We start from the raw sequence: 7118 nt of genomic DNA, 5'->3' as shown, positions 1-7118 counted from the left end.
GTCTTTTCGTGGCCATATGCCTTCATTTCTCTTGGATAAACACATAAAAATGGAATTGTTGAGTCATAGGGTAAGGGTATGTTTAGTTTTGTTATTAAAAAAAAAAACACCCAAAACTACCAGACTGATTCTTAAACCAAGGTGCCCGTGCCCTTTTATTCTAAAAGGCTTGTATAATGTACATTTAGCCCCATTGCTCCACATGCTCGCCAACATTTGGTGTCATCAGTGGTTTTTTTTAAAGATTTTATTTATTTCAGAGAGAAAGAATGAGAAAGAGAGAGTGCATGAGAGGGGGGAGGGTCAGAGGGAGGAGCAGACTCCCCGCTGAGCAGGGAGCCTGATGCAGGGCTCCACCCCAGGACTCCAGGATCATGACCTGAGCTGAAGGCAGTCGCTTAACCGACTGAGCCACCCAGGCGCCCTCTTCAGTGTTTTTAATAAAACCAGACCCTTCTATATCCCTGGCTCTGGGCATCAGGAAATGGGAGGGGCTTTCCAGCACTAAGCATGTACAGTGGGTACTGTGGTTGGTGTACTGTACAGAATCTAATTTAAATTTATTCCTCATAACAACTTGTTCAGAGGCTGGGGAAGTAAAGTACTTGTAGAACTGGGATATAAACCCAGGTTTTTCTGGTTCCATTTTTTTTTTCACCTTGGTTAGAAACAAGATGTTGAGAAGGGAGATCCCTGTGCAAAGGAGTGTTGTCAAGCACTTCCCATTAGGGCCCTCCAGGAAGCTCAGAAGATTCTGGTTCATGTTAGGAAGTTGATGCCTCTGATCCCTGATGACTTGGGGATAGAAGATAAGAGGGGGAAAGAGATCCTTCTCCAAACACTTGCTTCCTTCCACCTGCCAGAGGTCTTAGGAAATGAAGCTTGCAGGCCCATGAAAGGCCTGAGGGAAGAATGAGGGGCCCAGAGAGACCTTCCAAAGGTCTTTTCTGCCTCCGGGGCTAAGGGGTTCTGGGTGCAGCTCTAATCTCAGTTACAGTTCTGCCTTGCTTAAATAATACCCTCCAACATGGGCTGCTTGACCCAGTGGGAGCCAATTATGTCCCTGGGAGCTCCCAGATTTGAGGGTATATGTCATTGCTGGGGTTTGGGATATAAGTGGAGAGGACACAGAATGCATGGAGCCCCATCCATCCCAACCCATATGAGGTATATACAAACATCTTCATTAGCCAGATGAAGAATCTGAAGATCAGAGGGTTTGAGTCGCTTATCTCAAGTTGTACAATTCTACGTGGGAGACTGCACACTCTGTCCACCTCCTAGTGGGAAGGATTGAGGCAAAGGCTTTGGAATCACAGGCTCGGAGCCGGGGGGGGGGGGGCTGAGAGAACACTCCTTGTAACCTCCCAGACCACACGTGAGAATACCCACCAAGGTAACATTCCCCACAAGGCAGCCTCAGCTTCAACTGCACCCACCCTGTGTTGAGACCCCACCCCTGAGTCAGAACGCTGAAGCCTGTGGGTCCTGAGGGAAGGCAGTGCCTTCCATGCCGGCTTAGTAGGGACTACAGCCCGAGGCAAGTGGGGAAGGGAGGCTCCCCTGCAGATACACACTTGGCACAGGGCGGAGCCCCAGCAAAGGGAGAGCGATTCTTAGTCAAAAGTGTGCCAGGGGACCCTGGGCCCTCATTTCTCCAGGTTACCTATGTGCATTTCAGCAGCAAGACGTTGGCTGGAGGAAAAAAAAAAAAGCCTCTGTCCTTCCCTAACATCCTGTCATAGATGCTATGACCCGCAGGTGTGTGAGTGGTGGCCTCTCTTATTGCCTGATGAAGCGGGAGAAAGCCTAAGGCCATGATAAGTGTGGCTCTACCCCTAATACATTGTCTTAAGATGTCTTTTGAGTCCCTTTTCCTTCATCTGTAGAATGGAGGGAACTTTCCCACATCCCAGGGTTTCAAGAATATTCTTTACAAGGTACGTATTATATAATAGAGCGTATTTCATAATAGATGATCAATTATTGTTTTTAATTCCCCTTTCCTCTGGTCTTTGGCCCAACAGATTGTTAAAAAGAAAGTTAACATTTGGAGATCATGAAAACAGCTCCGTGTTGTCCCAGTTTTGCCTTGGGCCTAGGCTCTTCTTGTCCTGCTGCTGTCCTTTTAAATCAGTCTGGGTAGCCAAAGATACAAATGTAGGGATCTGAAGGCGCAGCTGCACCCCAGTGTTTATAGCAGCAATGCCCACAACAGCCAAACTATGGAAAGAGTTCAGATGTCCATCGACAGATGAATGGATAAAGATGTGGTAAATATATATATATATATATATATATATATATATATATATATACACAATGGAATATTATGCAGCCATCAAAAACACGAAATCTTGCCATTTGCAATGAGGGGGTTGGAACTAGAGGGTATTACACTAAGCAAAATAAGTCAATCAAAGAAAGACAATTATTATATGATCTCACTGATATGAGGAATTTGAGAAACAAGACAGGATCATAAGGGAAGGGAGGGAAAAATGAAACACGAGGAAACCAGAGAGGGAGACAAACCATAAGAGACTCTTAATCTCAGGAAACAAACTGAGGGTTGCTGAAGTGGTGGGGGTGGGAGGGATGGGGTGGCTGGGTGATGGACATTGGGGAGGGTATGTGCTATGGTGAGCTCTGTGAATTGTGTAAGACTGATGAATCACAGACCTGTACCCCTGAAACAAATAATACATTATATGTTAATAAAAAAATTTTTTAAAGGAAAAACACCGTATTTTCTTGTTTCAGTAGTGATTTCAAAATCAATTTTATAGCAAAGTGGCTTATTTTAGACTCTTTTCACTGAGCAGCATTCCTGTAAATTATTTATACTCAACAAAACTTAATTATTGAGATTCTTGTATTTTAAAGGGAGTATTTAAATTTTTTTGATTTGAAATACGTTCTCAAGGAGGAGCCAGTAGAAGAAATAGTATATATATAAGTATAAAACAAGGTGCAAATTTACAAATATGAAAGGAATGTAGTTACTACTTCGGATCTTTGTGCTTCACCAATTTTTTTTTTAAAGATTTTATTTATTTATTTGTCAGATAGTGAGAGAGAGAGACAGAGTGTGCGAGTGCACAAGCAGGGGGAGTAGCAGGCAGAGGGAGAAGCAGGCTACCTGCTGAGCAGGGAGCCCGATGCGGGGCTTGATCCCAGGACCCTGGGATCATGACCTGAGCCAAAGCCAGACGCTTAACCGACTGAGCCACCCAGGAGTCCCTGTGCTTCACCAATTTTTATGATGAGCTTTTTATGAATTAAACATAATTTTCCTTTATCTTTTCAAGTTTCTGCTTAATTTTTGCCTTTTTAAGTTGATTTGTTGTATTTTAAATTTTTAAGTGGTCAAGGAATGGATCCTTGCTTTTATGCATAGCAAAATTTTAACTATATGGTTATTAGTTATATGTGGTAAATTATTTTTTAATGTCACCCAAATATATTTGTAAAGAACAATTCTTTTATTTTTATTTATTTATTTAAGGATTTTACTTATTTATTTGACAGAGAGAGAGCGAGAGATCACAAGTAAGCAGACAGGTGGGCAGGCAGGCAGAGGGAGAGGGAGAAGCCGGCTCCCTACTGAGCAGGGAGCCTGATGTGGGACTCCATCCCAGGACGCTGGGATCATGATCTGAGCTGAAGGCAGACGCTTTACCGACTGAGCCACCCAGGCGCCCCTGAACAATTCTTTTAAAATAATATATCGATTCAGCTATACTTAGTGTCACTTTCCTAGCATTTATAATTTAGAGTTCTTTATACTATATGAACAAATCATTTGTATGTTAAAGATGACTTAAGGTACAAAAATGCATCAAAAATTTCTAGAAGAACCCACTGAATAGCAACAGACTGTCGGTGAAAAATCTCCACCACAGAGTCTAACTCCCTGGGATCTAGAAGCTGGCAGAGAGAAGCCAGAGGAAAACAAAATTTTTAAGCGTTTACAAATAAAATGAAAAAAAAAAATCAGGCATTTCTTCAGAAAAGGAACTTCTTAAAGGACAGCCAAAAAAAGAAAAAAGGGATTATTTCTACTTTAGACTTTTCCAGTACTTCCTTCATCAATCCTGTTATTTGGTAATAGGTTTATTGAAATATAAGTGACACGCTATAATATTTACCCATTTGAGGTGTACAAGTCAATGGCTTATATATAATTTTATATTATGTATAAAATTATATAAATATAGCATGTATATAATATAAATATATATTTATATAATAAGTTATGTATTTATAAATATAAAATATATATTATGTATTATAATTTTATATTATAAATAAATTATAAATTGTAATTATTATAAATATAATAATATATTCATAAATTATAAAATATAATAGTATATTTAGGAATAAATTATAGAACTTATTATAGAATAATATAAATAATATCCATAAATAAATATATATTATATATCTTTTCTATTCATATATGTATAATATTCTATATTATATAAAATAAATATATATTATATATAAATATATAAACATAATAGACAGTAAAATAAACATAATAAATAAAAATCCATAAACCATCACCACAATTTTAGAACACTTTTATTATTCTGAAAAGAAACCTTACACCTTTTATTTTTCACCTCCCAAACCTCCCATCTCAGCCCAAGGCAATCACGAATCTTTCCACTCTACAGAGTTGCCCATTCTGGACATTCCATATACATAAAAAAAATGTTTCCTTTGTGACTGGTTTCTTTCACTTAGCATAAATGTTTTCAAAGTTTGTCCATGTTGTAGCATGCCCAAATATTTCATTGCTTTTTATGAATGAAAAATGTTCCATTATATGGGTGTATGACGTTTTGTTCATCGGTGGGTGGACATTGGGTTTTTCCAACTTTTTGATGAAGGATAATTGGAAGAAAGGCAGGCAGAGACAAGCACCGCCCCCCTTAAAAGGATTTTTAAACCCACCCTGGAGGGAGCCCTCTACTGTTTTCTATGTGATAGATAGATGACAAAAACCTGATTGGATGACAGGCCAGGGAGGGTAAATCAGATTAAAACAGCCCTCCAACAAGCCCATAAAAACCCCTAGACTTAGGCTGATGGCAATGGTCTCAGGTCCCCTCCCTCTTTGGGAGCTTTGTGTTATCACTTTGCTATCGCTCAATAAACCTTGCTTTGCTGCCCACCACTCTGGTCTACTTCTCCATTCTTTGAAGTGGCGTGACCAAGAACCGTGGGAACCAAAGGAGAAGTAAATCCTGTAACAGTTGACAATATTGTAAATGTTGCAATGAACATTTGAACACAAGTTTTTGTGAAGACAGGTTTTCATCTCTTTTGAGTATATACCGAGGCCTCTTTTCCAGAGCTCAGCAGACAAATGGCTTCTGCATATACAAGCCCAGGCCTTCTGTAAGCTCTGAGGGGTATTCCCTGAGCCCCTGATCTCAAACCTGGCAGGTTAAGCCGAAATTCTACTCAACCTTCAAGGCCCACTTCATGCACGGATACATTCACTCAATAAATGTTCGTTCTATACTAGGTGCCAGGCTCTCTGCTACGTGCTGGGGATGCAGAAAGAACAACATAGCATTTGGAAGCAAAATTCAACCAAGTTAATGTGAAGATCTAATGAGCTTTATTAAACAATTTATGAATTGACTAGCATCCCCCATCTGGCAAGTAAGGGGAGCTCCAAGGAGTTGTACAAAATGGAAGGTTTTTATGGGAAAGAGGTTGGGCAAAAAGTTATTAGCCAAAGAAAGGACTGTTCCAGTCAAGGTTACCTTCCCTTAGCCAGAGGGCAGGAAGTCTTATAAGGTGGGTCATGCCATTTTCCTTAGGGAGTGGGAGACTGAAAAGGGCCCATGTGACAGATTACCTCACTGGTGCTGACCAGAAATTCTGGATTCATTGGCTTAAAATTCCATTCTTGGGAAGGTAGAAACTGCAGTTAAGTATTGGTTTGCTGTCCTGGGGGCAAGCGACTCTGAGGGAAAGGGTTAGGGTATAGGCAGGGAGAGATAGAAGGCCCCTGACTCCCCTGACTAGACTCACGCAGGGGGCTATGTGACCAGGCTCACAGAAATCCCAAATAGGCTCACGGAAATCCCAAATGTGGAGAAATATTGAGGTGGACAAAACCAGAGATATGGGAGCAAATCAGACCACCTGAATATTAGAGAGTATTTTGTTTTGTTTTGTTTTTGGCAGCTACATTGTAATCACAAAAAATGACCAGACCTCAAAGAAGTAAGCCCTTAAGAGATGTTATCATTAGTCCTTGCTCAAACCAAGCCAGCAAAGAATTTCAAGGCCAAAAGCTTCCTGGTCAGTTCTCAACTAAAGACTGCCAGTAACAGCCCACAGGGGCAACCCCTTTCGGGACCCCTCTCACTCTAGAGACTTTTTTCTTTCCTTTCTGCTCTCACCTTCACTTAATAAACTTTCACTTCACCTTTTTGTGTCGGGCAAGATTCATTCTTCAACTCCGTGAAACAAGAACCCCGCAACCCTATAACATCTCTTCCCGGGTCTGTGGCTTTCTTTTTAACTATAGGCAAGAATCCTTATCCTCATGGAGTTTAAGAGCCAGTAAGGGCACTGAGGAGAATAAACAAGCAAATTATACAGTGTGTCCCTTTCTCCATGAAGCATTCCTAGACGTGGAAGGAAGGGTTAAATTCTACTCAAGTAGTACTTGTTTATTTCTCTTTTATTTTGAGAAAAAGTGATTTCTATCTCTACAATGGCACCCATTCAAAATTTCATTAAAAAGAGATAATGTAAAGTACTCAGCACTCCTGTTGCAATGAAGAGAGATTTACCAGGGTCATCTGTGTATCCTCCCCATTTGGGTTTCTTTTTATGAGCTCCATTATGGGGTTTGAAAATGACTGACAAGATGTGGGAGATGACATGTCAATAACACTGATTTGCAGTCTAGAGTCCATGGTTCTCAAGGTATGACAGGGTAAGCTTGCAGCTGGGACCATCGTGACTTGTAGCCTCCTTCCCCACTGTTCCTCATCTACCCCACTCAGCTGAGGGTTTAGTAACCATGGGCGGACTCTGAGACTTCCTTCCACTCCTTTCTCTAATTGGGACCAAAGAGGTAT

The sequence above is a fragment of the Eumetopias jubatus genome, unplaced genomic scaffold, assembly GCF_037043125.1.
Source record: "Eumetopias jubatus isolate StellerSeaLion01/CBP00866 unplaced genomic scaffold, mEumJub1_p1.0 scaffold_2, whole genome shotgun sequence".
Classification (NCBI taxonomy): domain Eukaryota; kingdom Metazoa; phylum Chordata; class Mammalia; order Carnivora; family Otariidae; genus Eumetopias; species Eumetopias jubatus.
The sequence above is the reverse complement of the archived record's forward strand: the minus strand, read 5'-3'. Positions refer to the sequence as shown.